The following is an 18,223-nucleotide window of genomic DNA, read 5'->3' as shown; positions in this document are numbered from 1 at the left end:
GGGATTCATCGGCCTTTAGCTTCTGACATTGTGAGTTAATCATCAGAGTGCAAGCACATCACCTCAGGCTCTCTGGATAGCTAATGGAGAGAAATAGACACCTCCAGAAGGCAACTCATCTCATCCATCTCAGGCATCCTCTACGGGAAGATGAAATGAGCTGCCTTTTGGAGGGGCCCATTTCTCTCCACCAAGTCAGAAGAGAGCCCAGGGTAACTTGCTTAGATAAAGATGATTAATGTTTAGATGTGTACAGTGAAGTGAAATGAATCTCACTTCTTTTGAGTAATTCTAGTAGCCATGACCTAGTGGAGATTGAGAACCTCTCGAGACTTTCCTGCATACCCTATAAAATCCTAACTGGGGGCAAATCTGAGCTGTTTTGCAGTTTTCTAGCAAACAAAAGCAGTGCTGATCAGTTGGCTTAATCCCAGGGCATGAGGATGATGCTAATCTAGGTGGGAATAGAGAAATGTTGTTCAAGCAGGTTCCAGAGGTGCTGTTTTGTACTGGCAGGTGGCTGCTCCCACCCACTTGTCCATCTTTACGTGGCGGCCGGCTGCTCAGAAACAGGTGTCTACAGAACCACTCTAAAACAGGTTCTTGTTCAGCACTAGAGTGATTCAAAACCCATTTTAAGGGCTCTTGCAGCTCTCTCTGAAGCACCTTGTGCTGGCTACAATGAGATGCTGTAAGAGAGACTCACCAGATTCACCACAATCCTTTTTAGTCCTTTTCTCAAAACTGCCTCTTTCTGAGCTCTGCATGACATCCTGTTACCTTCCTAAGGAGATAATTCCCTCTGAAAAGATGATCTGTTGTGCTGTCAGTAACCAGTAATCCACTGCACTGCAATTACTTCTCATAAGCAAATTAACAAAACAGCATCCTCATTTATTTGGATTAACTTCTGCAGTTAACAGTTGACAGATGACACCAAAAATACTAGTGTAAATAATGTGTAATTTTATGTTTGAGCTTCTCAGAAATATTCTCAGGCTTATGTTATTCATGGGTGGTCCCTGGCCATTAGTAGGACCCTGAGGTATAAACAAATGCTATTTCTGCAGGGAAAAGCAGAGCTGCCCTTTTAAAAAATGCTGTCCTATTAAATCTACTGAAATTCAGAACTTGGCAGAATCATACACCTCAGCAAGAAGGAGTCAATTGGTCATTAGTTTGCTGTTGTTCTCTGGTCCTTCCTCGTCTACATGTCAGTACTGCAGCCTCAGACACCCTGGAGCTGTGCTCTGCTGCCTGGTGCTGTCAGTGATGTCTTCTTGCTCCAAGCAGAGCAACTGCAGTGTTGGCTCAGCAGCAAAGGCCAGTCTGGGAGCACGGCCCAGAGGACAGAGCACCAACCCACTCACATCCAGCAGACAAACTGTTAATGTCTGTGCCATGCTATGGGCACAGCATGTTCTGGCTCTGCTGTGCTGGAGCAAAGTCTGTTTGTGACTTGTTTATTTGTACAGTTCTCAAAATAATAATGTATTTTCTTATGTATGTGCCTTACTTGGGGCGTGTTCTTGCCATCTCTCTCAGTGGCACTGGTAAGTGTTCAGCAAATGTCCCCTTACTCCATCACTCCCACCTGGTTATTTTGCAGGCATATTTAGCAGGATGCTGTCTTGTAGCCCCTCCCCAACCTCAGTTGCTCATTCTTGCACAGGCAGTTCATTTACTGCTCACAGCTTGTATGGAATCTGCTGTGGTTAATGCTTTAGTCATGTCTTAGTATGATATAACCCCACCAATGCTGCACCAAGGCTGATGTTTGTCCCAGGCTTTTGGCTTGCTTACAGCCTGGCTGGTTGGCATTGTGCTCTACAGCACACAAACTTTGACTCCCCTGAATCTCACCTTCTGATTCTGCAAGGTGTCTGTCACCCCCTGCCTCAGCCCAGCTTCCCTGGGGCAATGGTGCTGCAGTGCCTTTTTGCCAGGCACTGTGCACTGCCTGAGGAGCCCTCTTCTTTCACAGGGCAGAGGGCTCAGATCACCCAAAGATGCTGTGTGAAGGTGCTGCATGTTGACTGAAGAAGTTGTGTTCACTTCTGCTGGCTGTTTTAGAGGGTTTCCTAGAAGAGATGGGAAGTTGGTGGACCATCATATAAATTTTCCTGGCATATATATTTGAAAGAAGATGTTAAAAAAATGTAAATGTGGTTAAGTGGCTTCAAAATTCCATAAAATGTACCTCTGGTTTTGATTTTCAATGGTATACTCACTATTGGCACAGAGTTGTTGTGGGCTCCTGTCTGGACTGGATAAAAGACCCCAGTGTTGATTAAACTGTGATCAAACACCTATTCTTGACAGAGAACTAAGTGCTTCTTATTTAGACGCCACCCAAAATTAATTATGGGATCTTTTTTTCACTCACAATAAAGTGAACAGAACAGGATGTTTCCTACAAACCCTTTGCTTATCCAGTCAATATTTAAACTCCAAGTTTGTTAAGAATTCATTCAAATTTTTTATCAGATGTTTAGTGATTTTGTATGTATGGGAAGAGTCCAGTACAGCAGTCAGTGTATCTAAACAGAGTCAGAATTTCTTTGCTAAAACAGAAGTGCACAAAGTATGAAATTTAGTCCCTTATTGTACAGTGACTGGGTGATTTCCCCTGTTTTTATTTTTCTGTAATTTAGTGTAATTCTGACAAACCACAAAGGAATGTACAAATATAATTTTCCTGTTTCTGGATGAGAAATAACTGAAACACTATCTTAAGACCTTGGAAGTCTGTATCTTCTCAGCTTAATAACAAACATTTGCAGAGACATCAAGCAAATAATAGTGTTCTGTTATGATTCAAAATATAAGCACAAAGAAATTACACAGAAAAGAAAAAATGTGGCTGAAGTGGTGAAAAGCAAAATCAGTTCCATGCTCAGCACTCATGCTGAGTGCTCAAAAAAAGCAGCTCATGTTTGAAGTTGTCTGTAGGCAATAGCTACTGTTGATAAAATCCTTATGAGTAAAGTCATTGTGTTACCCATTTCCCAAAGAACTTCCCCAAATTTTGACTTATTTTTGCTATCATATCCCACAGCAGTTCTTTAGTTATATCTATCCTGATTCCTGAGGGTGTGCCTGTGATGACTGTGAATTTTATGACAGTGTGTTTTTGTGCTGCTGCTGTAACATTAGCTTAAGATGCTGCTAGCTGGGGATGTTGTGTGGCTCTTAGCCTGACTGTAATGGGGATGGACCACTGATTTGGGATGCTGTTTGAAAACACTGCCATTGCTGGTATCAAAGGATTAACTGGTGGTGTTGAGGGCTGATATATAGAGGAAAGGATAATATGATCCTTTAATAGGGATGTGTCTCATTATGCGTTTAAAAGATGAAATGAAGGTGACACTCAATGGCTACAATTCTGCTTCTGTCTGACATTTGATACAGTTGCCTGTGTTGAATTAATTTAAAGTAGTTTCAGCTGCTTTTATGGCAAGAGTTTTAGTTGCACCCAAAGCCTGCTGAAATTGATAAGAAAATTGCTCAGTTTGAGGGGTTGTGGATCACATGCTAGGAACAAGTAGTGCAGAGACCATTTCTGTTCAGACATCATGAGTTCTTTTCCTGCCTTTTCTGTAATAAATATTTATGTAATGTTTCACATTACCTAAAACACAACAAAGGTGGCAATGCCCAGTTAGAGGGTCACTCAATTTCAGGGTTTTGTCGCCAAAAATTGAAGATATATTAGAATGTAACAGTGCAGAAAAATTTATGGGCCAAGGAGGTATACAGAGTTTTTGAGAACATGTATGTTCTAATGTTTTTAGAACAGCAGCTGCAAGTAATCAAGCAGCTAGGGTTGGTCAAATAAGTATTCCCACCACCATCAGATAATTCAAGAAGTTACTCACCTGCTGTGATTCTGTTGTTCTTTGTGATAGCACTGCCCCCCTTAGCTGAGCTGCCTCTTCTCTATAAATTTTCTGACACAACAGAGCCAAGCTTAGCTATGTCACTGTTAGGAATGGGGCTTTTTATGGATCATGTGTTTCTCAAGCACACAGGGAATGTTTGTTTTGCTCTGTGTTTGTTGCTGGTGGCTGTCTGATTTTCTGCATGGGCTACCAGGTGCATCCCAGCTGCTGAGGGGGGTTGCTCAGTCAAAATCCCTGACAAGTTGACAGCTTTGCTGCCTTCTCATGGCCCTCATGTGATCAGTCTGTTTTACTCATGGCTATGGCTGGGGAATACAGAGTGTGTGTGCAGGACAATGCTGCTCTGATGTTTTGCTTCTACACACACAGGCATAGTGAATGGGCAATGAGTCAGCCCTATTCAGTAAGGGGGGCACGGTCCTGGAGGTACAAAAACATCTGAAGATGGTTCCCTCTGGAATCCCAGATTGCTCAGAAACAACTTTATGTGCCACTGTCTATGCCATTTATATCTTTTATACCCCATTGTTAGGTTCTATTGCTCACCTGGGTGTGTGTGCACCTGTGAGTATTTGACACAACACACAGGTAGGTGACACAGCCCAGGCATCCTTGTCACAAGAGACACTGTGGGATCACAGAGGGAGAGCCAGGTTTATTTTCTGTGTAACACCATCGCAGGCTTAAATCACATGGGATGGGCAGAACACTTCTGCATGTAATTCCGGAGATATTTCACACTCCGTCACTACCAAGCAGTGTTTCCTTTGCCTAGTCTGCATTCCTTTAGGCTCTTCTCATTTAGCCTGTGATTATTTAGAGGAAGCAGGTGGAGAATTCCCAGTGAGAGGATTAATATAAATGGAAACGAACTTGTCTGTGCAATCAGGCTAGCCTGTTTTAAGAGAATTCAAGCACATATGTTGCATGGCAATTCCAGCTACCTGACTCTTCATGCTCCTTGCATCTTCTACATAATTTAGTTGCTCCTTCCCCATAATTTAGTTGCTCCTTCCTCAACACTCCATCTATTTGCAGTGGAAATCAGTAATGACAGAATATTATTGATCGGTCTGGCAATATAGTGAACAGTAGTTAAAACTGACTGTACAGTGTCCATTACATTTTTATTTCCTGCATTATTAGTTCTGTTTATCCCAATCTCCTGGGATTATGCCAGTCCGCCCCTTCTAGAGCCTACAACCTCCTCTCATTTCATTTTAATTCACACACTTCTGGTGAATAAAAATAGCAGGGGTTCTGTCTACCAACAGAAGGACTGTAAGAAAAGCAAGATTTGTTTGGCACCTCTTTCACTAAAGAGTTGCCCTGTACATCTTTTGGGAGAAGCACTGCTCAGGCAAAGGTGAGCAGTGGACAGGAGCCCAGGTGCTGTTTAAAACCATAGATGTCTTCCTCTGAATCTTCCTCTCTGAAAGCCTAATGGAGTATTGACTCAGGCTGCTATCGTCCTGCAGCACATTTCCATAATGGATCTAGATGCACAGCAGCACAAGCTGACATTTTATTATTTTTAATAGTGCTGTTGTTGGAAGGAGCTGCTGAAGTGAGTGCACATTCCAGCAGCAGACGGAGGTATAAAAGTGGAATCACAGCAGCAAGTGCTGAAAGATGTGTGGCTGGGAGAAAAGGCCACTGACAGCATACAGTACACAGAGTAAGATTCAATTACACAAATTTTATAAGCCCATACTTTCTGTCTCTGTGGTGTGTAGCTGCAAAGAAGGGAGAACAAGCCTCCTGTATGAACAGCAGCATGTACTTGGCCAAGAAGAGAAACGACTGCCCTGTGTGTTTGGTTGTGTGCTGGAGCCTGGAGTTGCTCCTGCTGTGCAAACTGCTGTCATCAGCTGTTGCAAGTGAAGGGAACGTGTCATTCATTTTGTGGAACAATGGTGTTTTTCTGGATTTATGTGATCTCTTTTTTCCTTCCCCCCTAAGCTTTGCTGCCCTGCCCCAGCTGGAAGGAGGAACAGCTCTGCCCCTCTCCCTGCAGTGCTGCAGGGAGCCATGGGGTTCCAGCTCAGTCCTGGCTGAGCGAACAGCACTGGGGACACTGCTGGGCACAGCAGAGAACATGCTGGATGTGGCAGGTGCCAGCACAGGCACCTGACACAAGTCACAGATCATGCCCCAAGGGATGGCTGGGTTTTGCAGGTGGCTGAGATGAGAGATACCTGTGAAGTTGTTGAAATTCACAGGTAAGTGAAAGGGGAATTCTGGAGACTTTTTGGGAGCGCAGCCTTGTAAGCCCTACAGCACCTCAGCCACACCATCAGTAAGTGTATATAAAGCTGAGCTTGCCTACATCAGCTGTATCAGAAATACCAGATTTGGGTATGGATGTTGCAATACAGGGACTGATGGGGAGGAGGAAATTCAGGCAGGGTTGTCCATCTGGGAGGAGATGGAAGGCTTCCCCAGTCCTGCAAAACAGAACTCATGCAGGCATCCCCCAGACAGGGAGAGATGGACCTGGCAGAGGGCTGGGAAGCCCATAGCAATAGGAGCTTGTAATGAGCTTATGATCAGCATATCTGTGTCCCAATATCAGACATCACAGCCCAGGGAGGAAATACTGAGACTTAGGAAGGATTTTATTGTATCCAAACACCAAGGAAGGAATTTGCAGATCCCAGAAGCAGCACTGTAGGGCTATCTCTGACTGCAAAGCCTCCATCACTTCTTTTCTCTGGAGGCCCAAGGGTGCATTCCCCAGCTGTGCATTGTTTAGCCGTGCTGGTGTGAAGGAAAGGCATCCAGGTGAGTGCCAACATGGCTCACCTGAGTTCTCTGGGACACATAGGGCACTGGGGAGCACCAGAACCATGGAAGATAGAATATGTCCTCCCTTCCAAAAACATGTATTCCTACCTCAAAGCTTCGTTATTAGTTGGTGAACAACAAAAATGTTGTTACCAACAAAGTGGCTTAAGCAGATCAAATTTTGCTATAGGTACATTTTTAGTGGTGACTGACTGTAATTGGGAAAAATCAGCTAGAAAAATCCTGAGACCTCATCTCTGAAATATATTTTAAATACTTTTAATATATTTTCAATACTTTTACATGTTTTACATTTTCCTTTACTGTGCTCTTTGGATGCAGCCAGGTAATCCCTCAGCAAACTCACAACTTGACCTTCTGCTAACACCACATACTGATTCCAATATTGAGTTTTTATAGAAATGTGGAAAGCAATCTATTAAATTTGGATAAATATTTAGGAGGACTTTTTAAAGCCCAACTCTTGCTAGTGCCTTTCTCATATTTAGGTGCCACCTGAGGTAGACAAGTAGAAATGTCAAAACCTCTGGAATGGATTACATTCCAGAAAGTAAAGTGCACTGCAAGGAAATCAGGAATATTTAATGACAATAAATTTCTCTGAGAAAGGACAAGATGGGTTGTATGAACAACCCAATCTATTTGTCACAGGTAAGCAAGTCGTGAATAACAAATGGACTCTAATTTAGCAATGTAAATAGGGAGATGCCTAATTTGAGGCACCCAGGTCTAAATATTTTAGGCATCATTATATGAAAAAAGCAGGCAATTTTGTACAGTTGTCTGGGCTCATAATGGGCCCTGGCTAAATCTAGTTTCCAATAGCAAGGCTTCAGGGGAGGTTTAATGATGCTGCAAATAGCAGTGCACAAAGCACTGTAACCATTTACTTTCTTTTAAGTTACAGCAGCATTTTCAGAACAACCCCCCTCCCTCACCCCCACACACACTTCTGCTCTTTGTTCAGGTTTTTGTTATAGAAACACCAGTTTAAGTCATCTGACTGCTCAGCTCAGCCTTCCCATGTCCTGGGTGTTTGTGCGGGGCCAAATGACCCTCACCGTGTCCTCTGGCTGCCATCTCCTGCATGGAGAGCAACAAGACTGCTGTGCTGGGGGCTGCCTCGTGGTGTCAAAGCCCAGGGGGAATGGATGGCAGCATCTGGGGGACAAGCCCACAAACTGTTTCTAAAATATGTCTCTCCTCATCTTCTCTGTTGCTGACAAAGGTATTGTAAACCCAAGTTTATCTTCTCTCCTTGCTCAACCAGATGGGAGCAATAGGGTGTGCAGCTTTAGCCTTCTTTCTAGGAAAATGGTGAACAAATTACTCCTTATGTCGTGGGTAAAGGTGTTTGCCACTGTGATGTGGTGCATCTTAAAAGCAAAGCTTGAAATGGAGTAAGTCCTTGGGTGAGAGCAAAGCAGAACATTTCAGGGACTGTAGCACAACAGAGGGAGAAGTAAGCGAGATTCTGCTGCTGTCTTTGGCCACTCTGACACTAATGCAGATGTGCTCAATCTTCAGAGCCACCCACAGATGTTTCACATTGCTTGCCGAAAATGGAGCTGTTGTCAGAGAAAAGCAACTCTCAAGAACAAATAACAGAGGGAGAATGGTGCTCTTTGGTGATATTTTCTAAAGGAAAATATCTAAAGGAGGTCTGTACATACACATTTATCACAGTCATCAAAAAGTAGAAATAATCCCCTTACACAATGACTTCTTCTTAGATACTTGGAGTCCAGGCTTCATTTTCTTACTTGAATGTATTTTTTATTATTCCCAGAATTTGTTCCTTCCATGCATTGCGTAAACAAGCACAGCCGATGAATAAATAAGTTGGAGAGTTAACATGGATAATTTTCTCCAGCATTGCTGATGAAGTTATGAATATTTTTCACTTGCATGTGGGAACATGGTTGTAAATTATTTTCACCACACACATTTCAGGCCCAAAACATCTCTCAAGGAAACAGGAAAAAAGTGAAAAACCCACTCAGCCAAATCAGCTTTTCCTTCTCCTTGCTTTTAATGTGGTTATTTGGTTGGGATGACTGGCAGAAGCTGAATCAGAAGAAACTAAATTGCAGAACAGTTTGGTGATCACAAGGTACATGCAGAACAGTAATTAATTTAAAATTTTATTTAGTATGGATCAAAATGTAGGGACCATAGTAGAGATCTTATACTAAAAGGGAAAAAAAGGAGTTTACAAAGAGGTCATCATATCCATGGCAACGTAGGAGGGAACTTTTCAACAAAGAGAGGAGCTGCTTGTCTAGCTGTTGCTCCCTCATGAACAGCAGGTACAGCACTTCTGGGGGCCTGCTGAGCAACGGATGAAGATGTTATTTTGGGAGGGCCTTGGTCCCTCTGATATGCTGAGTCAGTCCTCAGGAGGCAGAAAGGAAGGGGAACGTCACAAATAGTGAGCAGCACCCAAGCCCGCCTTGCCTGGCTCCCCCCTGCATGCTGGGTGACATTGTCAGCAAATGGTAGCCCCCAAAATTCTGCTGACTCAGCTGCCACCACAAGAGCACACTGCTGTCCAAGGCTGACAAATCTGGCAGTGTGGTCAGGCAAAAATAGCTTCAGTACCTGCAGCTGGTGGTAGAAGGGCAGCTGTCCCACAATAATCTGTTGGACACTTTCTAGGATCACTTATGCAGTGCAGCTGAGGAAATCAAAAATATATCACAATAATTTCCAGCACCTAGTGCTGGAATATGTAACCATAGTGTGGACATGGATAATAAGTGAGGCTTGTCTCTGTGACAGTCAGTATGGATAAGAGAAAGCTACTTTGCATTGGCAGTGTCACAGCTGCATCTCTGGAGTGAGATAAATAACTCACAGAGTTCAGAAGTACAGAATCAGCCTTCAGCTCTATTCCTTCTGCCTGAAAGGGATGCACACGGCTAAGCAGTCAAATTTTGTTTGCCTTTGGGGTTCTGTGCACACAGAACCTGTACTTAATCACCTTTTGACTCATCTACAAGAAAAAAGGGAGGACCTGGATAAAATCTAAGTGGAATCTCAGGAACTGGCTCAGATTTTCAGTTGAGTATAGGCAGCCCTTTTGAGTCTGTGGGAATTATTTCACTGCTACCTGCAAGAAACTGGGAGAGCTGAGCAAAGTATTTTCATTCACTCTATTGTGTCTGATGAAAGGAGAGCTTTTGCCATAATTCCAAACTTTTCTCTTTTCCTAATAAATACATAGAAAAATCTCAAACAATGTTTTCTTTAAATGCAAACTCAGAAGACACTGACTGCCAAGATGTGTGAAAGGAAGATGAGATATTTTTCTGACCAGCCTGCCCTTCCTCAATCTTTCTCTGCTGCTTCTCCTTGAACATCACCTTCCTCAGTTCAGAAATGTTTCTACACTGGGACAGTTGCTCTGCAAGCTCTCTTCCTGTCTTTCTGCACAAAGCTCAGTGAGGGCTGGCACATGTTGTTTTACTCCATGGAGACCAGTTTCTACTCTCCACCTGCAGCTGACAACACCAGTGCAGCCACTACCTTTGTGCAGCAGAAATGGGGCTGCCCATCACCATGCTTACACAAAAATTTGGTCTTTACTTCATAGGTGAACCTGCACAGCCTCTGCTCACTTGCACACTGAAGCCTGGGACACTGCCAAGCCATCTGGCACAACAGTGCTCAGAAATAGTTACAACCTCTTGTTAGTGCTTGTAGAAAGTAAAAGAGATGCCTAGACAGCATGTGTGAGTGGACAAAAAGGAGCAGAATGACAGTGCCATAGGAATTTTTTTATCCAATTGGAAGGTCACTTGGAGAGAGGTGTTTCCCCAGAAACTGTAGAGAACACCTCCAGCAGTGTGCAGAGGACTGTGATGAGGAGGAGAACTCCTTGGTGAAGAGACTGGACTATGGGTGCTCTAGCTGGACCATAGCTGGTGGCAAATGCCCACAGGCCAGGAAAAGGTCTCAGTTCATAGGCAAAATTCATGCGCAAATCTAGAGAAGAGACTCTGGGAGGATTGGTGTGGAAGTCAACAAGGGACACAGCGGAGCAAGAAGTTCTGAGTACTGAGCCCCAAATACTGTAGTGAACCATGGACTACAGATACAGAGAATCAGAAATCCATTTTTTTCCACCACCAAAAGAGAGAATCAGATGCTGGCATTTCCAGCTAGTTGAATGCAATGCTAATTTTTCTGCTGGTATTTGTTATTGTCAATAACTTTGGCACAGTCTTGATCTCATCATAATATAGAAAGTAGTGAAAACCCTGAAAACTCAGAAAATATTTTTCAGGGCAGAAAACTCCTTTGGTTAATGCTAAAAAGATTCTCTAATACAACACAGCTCTAGAGGAGGGACATTTAGTTCCTCACAAAGCTGGGTTTAAATTTCTACTTACACTGAATATGTATCAAATTAGCATTAAAAATTTTTTTAAAACCAAGCTAATACACTCTGTCAAGTTTTATCTCACCACTGCAAATGTATATTGAGATTTTATGGTAAATGGAAATCTACTTATACCAGAAATACCAGTAAAGCTTTAACTAGAGCAATGCAAATGATACCACTCTAATTAAAATTGGTAAATTGTTATATTCAGTTTTTAATGAAAATATTCTTCCATGCATTTTCAATCTTTAGCACCATTTCATTTTGTCTATGCTGGTCAAGGAAATAATTACTTCAACTGGAGTCTAAATCTCCATGATTATACTGGTAATCAAAGACAGCTTCTATTAGCACTTAGATGAGCTATTCCGCTAGAAATGAACTGGTAGTGATCTGCACCAACTGCAAAGTTGCTTTCACTTTGGGAAATAGATGGGATAAATGTTAGGCAGTTATGAACATTGGCCAGCTGGCCAGAGCTGTTTGTGCTATGCAGGGAATTAGCTGCAACAGTGAGACATCTTCAATGCATGCAATTCAGCAAAGTGACAAGGTCCATTTAGAAGTGTGATTAAGCGGTGTACATTTTCTTGTCTTTGCAGTCTGGAAATGACAGGTCACCTCAAATCCAAGCGAGGAACAAATCCGAGGCCAGATGAAGGAAAATAGGGAAAATATCAAATAAAAGAACTACAGTCAACCTGTAGGTGAAGTCTTTCTCATCGCTTCCCTGTCTGCTGCCACTGCTGGGTTTGTGCTAGCCACCCTGATGCCTTTTCCTGTCAGTAGTGGGAAGGTGTGGACTTGCCATGGCGCACAAGTTACCATTGTCACTGGGTGGTTTCTGTGATATTTCTGGATGAGCCAAACAGAATAGAAAAAAATATGTCATTCTTTATAGTCCTTTCTCTTCCTATGTTTAATAAACATGATTTTTTTAGAATTCTCATTCCAGCAAAGTGCCATCCTTTCTCTGCTGCTAATAGTCATAGAGTACAAAGGTGGAGCATCCCGTGCCACCTGGAACATACAGCAGCTGGTGTTTCTAGGCACTCCAAGAGAAACCCAGTCCCTCTGCATTACTGTTTGTTAAAGGGGGTGAAAGATTACAGCATTTTAAGTTAATCAGCAAATAGGTCCTTAAGATTTTAAGAGGACTACAGAAGATGGCACGTGCTTCTTTCACAAGCACATCACAGCAGTACCTCCATGCCAGTGGCTGAGAGCCTTTGGTACAGCTGTGCTGTCTGCATTAGTCTGGATCAAAGTGATGACTGAATTCCAGACCCACAGGCATTGCAATCCTCCATCATCCCAATCCTGCATACTGCCAGCGTAGTACCTGCTGTCATCTGTGGGGAGATTACCCTGTGTGGGGCTGGGTGGCTGAACAGCAGCAAGGCTCAGGCAGCCCCAGCTCCTGGACATCACTCCTGGACCTCCTTCTCCAACGGCACATGGCCCAGTTGGCCTCCTGAAGCCCCATTTCCAGCATTCTTCCCCTTGAATCTTCCTGGAGCCAGGACCAATGGGAGACAAAATTTTGTGGGTTGTGCTCCAGCCTGTCAGAAGCTGCAGCACCTCCAGGGTAAGACAAAGCCCATCCAGAAAAAGTGAAATCAGACTTTCAAAGGCTTAATACAAAGTGGACAAGGTTTGGCATCCCCTGTGGCCAAAAAGTTCTTAATCTCTGCAATAAGATGTTTTGCTTACCTACCTTGAAAAGTCTTGAGGAAAGATGTTTTGTGGTTCCTTCTATCAAACAAGGCCTCTCAGTAAATCAGCTCCCAGAAAACCGGAGGCTTTCCCTGCACAACCTCATAAGAAAATCTCTGAATTCCAGACTTGGGCTCAGGTTTCACTGTACTTTCCACTGCTCCCTTTTTGACAGCAGTCAGACATCCTAATGATATCCATGGACCAGGCACTCATGTTCTTCATGTTCTTGTTCAGAGTTTCTCCTGATCTCTGTATTTTTCTCCACAGATGGTGCTTGCACAGGATCCAACCTTGCTGCATCAAGTCCCTTTCTCATAACACTCAGGACAAGAGAAAACCAGAGTAAAATAAACTTGCAGTCCAAAGAACCTCAAGTAATCGAGTTCTTTTTTTCTTTCTCATAATATAATTTATTCCCCAAGAATCATCATTTTCCACTTGTTCTACCCCTGCATTTAGTAACGTAAAAACAAAGCAGCACATTTTGGTCACACTCTCCAGACTTCCTGTGCACACTTCATTGCCATAGGAAAACTGATGCTCTCTCTGAATACTTTCCTGAGTCTGAGGTGTTTTTTTTTTTTTTCCCTCTGACTTATTATCTATTCTTTTAAACAGTATATTAACCAAATTTATTTAAGTCACAGTAATATCCTTTTTCTTTCTGGAAGTAAACATATTGCAGCAAGTACTACTGTCTCCAAAGTCTTAAAATATTAGTGATATTTCATCCAGTTTTTCCTTTGACTTTCAGAAAGTTTGTTGTCATGAGTTTTTCAAAGTCTCTGTTTACAGCTGCATCTTTAGCTGAAAAGTTTTAACAAGTAACACAGCCAGAAGAGTGATGTTGTTTTTCCCTGACATGATGTTTTTGGACTAGAGTTCTGATCTTGTTAGAAAGTACAGGGATAAATGCCACCTCCTGCTTTCAGCCTTAATAGGCACATGCTGATGTATTTTCACAACATGCCCATTGCAGTTAGTAGTAGATGAGGGCTCAGAGTCACTCACAGGTACACAGAAATACAAGAGCTGCAGAAAAAAAGAAGTGTTTGGTACAAAGTTAAAAGAAATTATTTGTGTTCATCACAGGATCTTCATAATGTGTGTATTTTATAACAGACCAGAGAAAGATGCCAAGGTTAAAACAAACTCCTCTTGTGGCAAGAAGGAGATTCTTGCAAAAGAATTACCTTAGGAGGTTTTATTAATATCTTTTTTGGAATAACACACCAACTATATCAATTGTTGAGTCAATTCAGTAGAAATTCATTAATTCAGAAATTTAATTAAATTCAGTAAAAATATGAAGGTGAAAAAAAGCCTGATGATCTGCTAAGAAATGCAATATCCTGAAATCCAGCAACTTCCCTGAAAGTAAATTGTCAGATCCATGATCCAGGGGCAAGCATGGTACAACCTGAAGCTTCAAGTACTTTCTTGAAGGAAATCTTCTCAAGAAATTACTCAGAATTAAGTTATATAAAGAGGCCCATTCAGAGGCAGCATTGAGCATTTGCAGAAAAATATTGGCTGACTAAAGTCTAGAATCTACTGGAAATCAGGCTGTGGAGGGCCATGCCTTCAATATGCAGAGATGCCACCTAGGTAGGATGAAAAGATGCAGAATGAGAGGATGCGGATGGAGAGGATGGAAAAGATGCAGATGGAGAGGCAAAGGACCAGCATGGGGTTCACTGCTGCAGCCTTCAGAACTGGGGTGAAGAAGGGCAAGGGAGAAGAAAGGAGGTGACCCTATGTGAGGGAAGAAATGTCCCGGGAGCTGGTGAAGGTGAAAAAAAGATTCCCAGCTTGAGAGAGTGGAAAATTGGGCGGGTTGAACATCTTAGGGGAGTAAAAGAAGGGGCAAGGGAAAAACAAGTTGCATAGAGATCTGAGTAGAGAGAGGACACCCTGGAACAAGCTTAGAAGAGGCAATAGGATTTGAGGTTATCTGTGCATCAGAAAATGAAAAAAATCCATGGAGGGCAGGAGGAGGACAGGAATACAGCTCTAGCTGCAGCAATGGTCAGGCCATGGCAGGCAGAGGGAACAGTAGGTGCCAGAGCCTGCGTTAGAGGGACTTGCAGAAACTGCAGTAGGATTTGCCATTGCCAGGCAGATCCCTGCAGCTGAAAGTCACCAATATATTTTTTTATGAGGATGGTGTGGTACCTGCTTGAAACAACCCAGCCAGAGTGCAGGAAGAAACATCAGCTTGTAAAGATTTATGGATTTGCAAGAATTGTCTGTCCAAGGAGGGTATAAAACAAGAGGAAAATCTCAATGTCACAGTGCCCTTCCTACCTGCAAAAGGGGATGTCTGCACCTTTCTCTTTCCTTCCATGTTGTTCAATTCTCATTCCCTTTCTGGAAGAAAGAGAGAAGAAAGGTACTCCCCTCAGGGCCAGCTGTTAAACATTCATTCAACGGAGAATCAAATAAGGATAAATAAGAAAAGAATGCAATGGAATTTGCTGGGTGGCTGCAAAGAAGAGTTAAAGTTGAGTAGTGCCTGAGAGATAGAAAAGCCAATAATTTATCTGTGAAAATAAATAAAAGGAAGCACGCAGAGTGTGTTCTGCTGCAGAACGTAACAAAGATGCCATTTCACTTTTCACTGATGGAGCAATTGAATGCATACTAAAACACTGCAGCCTTGTAGAGCAAACAAGTTTAGAAATTGTGTTTGAGAAACTCCCAAAAGATCAGAGATGTATAAGTTAACTGTTAACCTGACTGTTTCGGGGTTGCCATGTGAAAATTGTCCTGTCCACACTGAGAGGCACGCTGCTTTTTGGCATAAGGGGGTGGACACAGATCAGCTTTTCCTGCCAATGGAGCCCTGTCTGTGTGAGCATGGGGGCAGCTTTATTGGGATTGGACCCCAGCAGGATGCTAACAAATCCTCCAACACACTGAAATGGATGTCTGTGCATAATCCATTCTCTCAGACATGCCCACAGGGCTGGGTACTGCTGTTTCTGTGAGACATTGCACGGTGCATTAGGTGACTCACTGGAGTTGTTACAGACATTGGCACCTACTGAAACTTGCCAGAGATACCATGCTTCAGGAATGGGATCACTGCTTGTGGTACAGGGGCCTCCTGGAACAACCCTGTTGTCAATTATCTTCGGGTCAAAGCCACAATATTTGTCAAAATTAAATTAAAGGAAGCCCGGGCGTGTACTTAGCTATAGGGCAAAATCTCTCAGATCTTCCTCACTGAAATGCAGCCTGATGCTGCATTTTTGGAAGCATGCACGTGGCTGGATACAGCATGACTGGCTGGTATCATGGACAAACAAAACAGAGCTGCCTGAAGGTGGAGGGTGGATGCGTGCACTGAGGGAATGACACCAGGAGTGTCATGTGTGGTGTATGTGTATCTATGATTAAACATCCAGTTATTTGTAGGTGACAAAGAAACAGAATTTTTTGTAACAGTCCAATTCTGTGCATCTCTCCAACCAAAGAAAAACACTCAAAGTGTATGTCTCAGGATATGATGGAAGATTAATGCAGGATGTAAAGGAAGTGTAAATACCTTCTTAGCTCCATGAAGTTTGCAGCCTGCATATTTCTATATTTTTTTCCACCAACATTCCTTCAGGTTACTGGTTATGGCAAAAATTAATTAAACAAAGAGGGTAATTGACCTATTGAACAGTATTCAACAGTTATAATCATATATGGAGCAATAAAACCATAAATCAATAATACTGGGTATTTAGTGCTCATTGCAAGATTTGCTTAGGATCAGCTGAATAGTTTCAAGTGCATCTGAGTGAAAGGAGTAGGTCAAATACATTATGCAGCATAAAATTAGCCTACTCTGACATTTTCACAATGGGTGAACTTGCAAGAGTGGAGTGGATGATGACAATTGCTTGTGTTCCTTGTGACTAATACATTTTCTATAAAGACAGACCAGAGTACCTCTAGTTCCTAATATCTCTGTTTAACATACAGTATGAAATACTTAATAAGTCAGGGGAAACACAGCAAAGAGTGTGAATGCTCTGATAAAGAACAAAACCTGACTTATCTCTCAGCCTAATTGCTTTTTGCCATCCATTCATCAGGTTGCTCACATGATGCTTGTGCAAAGCAGTGGCAGTGAATTGCACTGTGGCTTCATCCTGCTAGGATCCCAAGTGCCAGTCTGGCTCCAGAGGTGCCTCAGAGCAGCTCTCACTGCTCCATTGGAGGAAGCATTTGAGCAGCACTGTTTCAGTCCATGGCCCTTGTGCCTTTTTCGCCCATTTTACACATTAATGCCTGTGGGGGCTTTCAGGCTGTTCCTCAGCCTCAGGAATTCCGAGGCAGATTGTTTCTGATTCAGATCCCACCCACTGAAAAGCAGACACATCTTGCACACCGTGTAAAGACATATCCACCATATGCAACCAGGCAGCCTAAGAATACACTTTTATTAAGCACAGGTGGTCAGGTATAAACCTAAAAGGATTGCAGTGATCACCTCTCCTATGGTGCTGCTCTGCACAGGCTGGAGAGCAGCTCTGGATGAATCACTGTTTGAAACATTTGGCAGCACCTGGAAAGGCACATAATTTCTTCTTAAAAAATTCTGGTCCTGGAGCAGCTACCATTAACACTAGGAAAATGTTATAGTGCTTAGCCTCTCTTTGCAGTAAACTTGTAAATATTTATTTCTGTTTGACTGCAATTAGGCTAAAAAATAGCTGCTTGTTTTGAGTGTCTCTTCTCTGTGTAGGTAAGATTAGCTTGTGACATAGTGTTTAACCTCTATTTAACAACATGGGAACTCCCAGGGTACCTCAATGTCTTTCAAACTACTCACAATTCATTGTGGTCTTGGTCCAGTTTTTCATCCTTCTCTTCCATCTGTGGATCCAAAGGTTGTATATTTGGTTCTGCCTAGTCCTGAGACTTCACCCACTGGTGGTTGATGACACCACCATCCACACGTCTTTGTCAAAGTCATGATCATAGGAAATTTTCTGTGTGTGTCCTGCTTCCCCCATGCACACCACAACTGCCCTGGGGGCTAGGGGATTGGTGGGAGAATTAGTTGAAATCCCACAAGAAGCCAGGTTGCTACAGTGGACCCAGCAGTGCATGCCATTTTTCACTGAAAGACTGAAAGACCTTACTGAAGCAGAGTGATTTCTGCCCTCATTAGTGTGGGAGGGTGACTCTGAGGATGCTTCTTGTCCTAGCCTGTGAAGAATGAAGTCTTTGGGGGATACATGGGGTCACTGCACCACCTGGCTTCTGTCCAGCACAACTTTCATCTAAAATAGACATGCAATGAAAGAGCTTTCTCCATTTTTTTTTTCCTGGTGGAAATGCCAGAATATCAGCTGTTCACATTCTATCCTTAATTATTTTTAAAAGGAACATCCTGTTCCTACAA

The sequence above is a fragment of the Pyrgilauda ruficollis genome, unplaced genomic scaffold (assembly GCF_017590135.1).
Source record: "Pyrgilauda ruficollis isolate IOZ18807 unplaced genomic scaffold, ASM1759013v1 scaffold51, whole genome shotgun sequence".
Classification (NCBI taxonomy): Eukaryota; Metazoa; Chordata; class Aves; order Passeriformes; family Passeridae; genus Pyrgilauda; species Pyrgilauda ruficollis.
The sequence above is the reverse complement of the archived record's forward strand: the minus strand, read 5'-3'. Positions refer to the sequence as shown.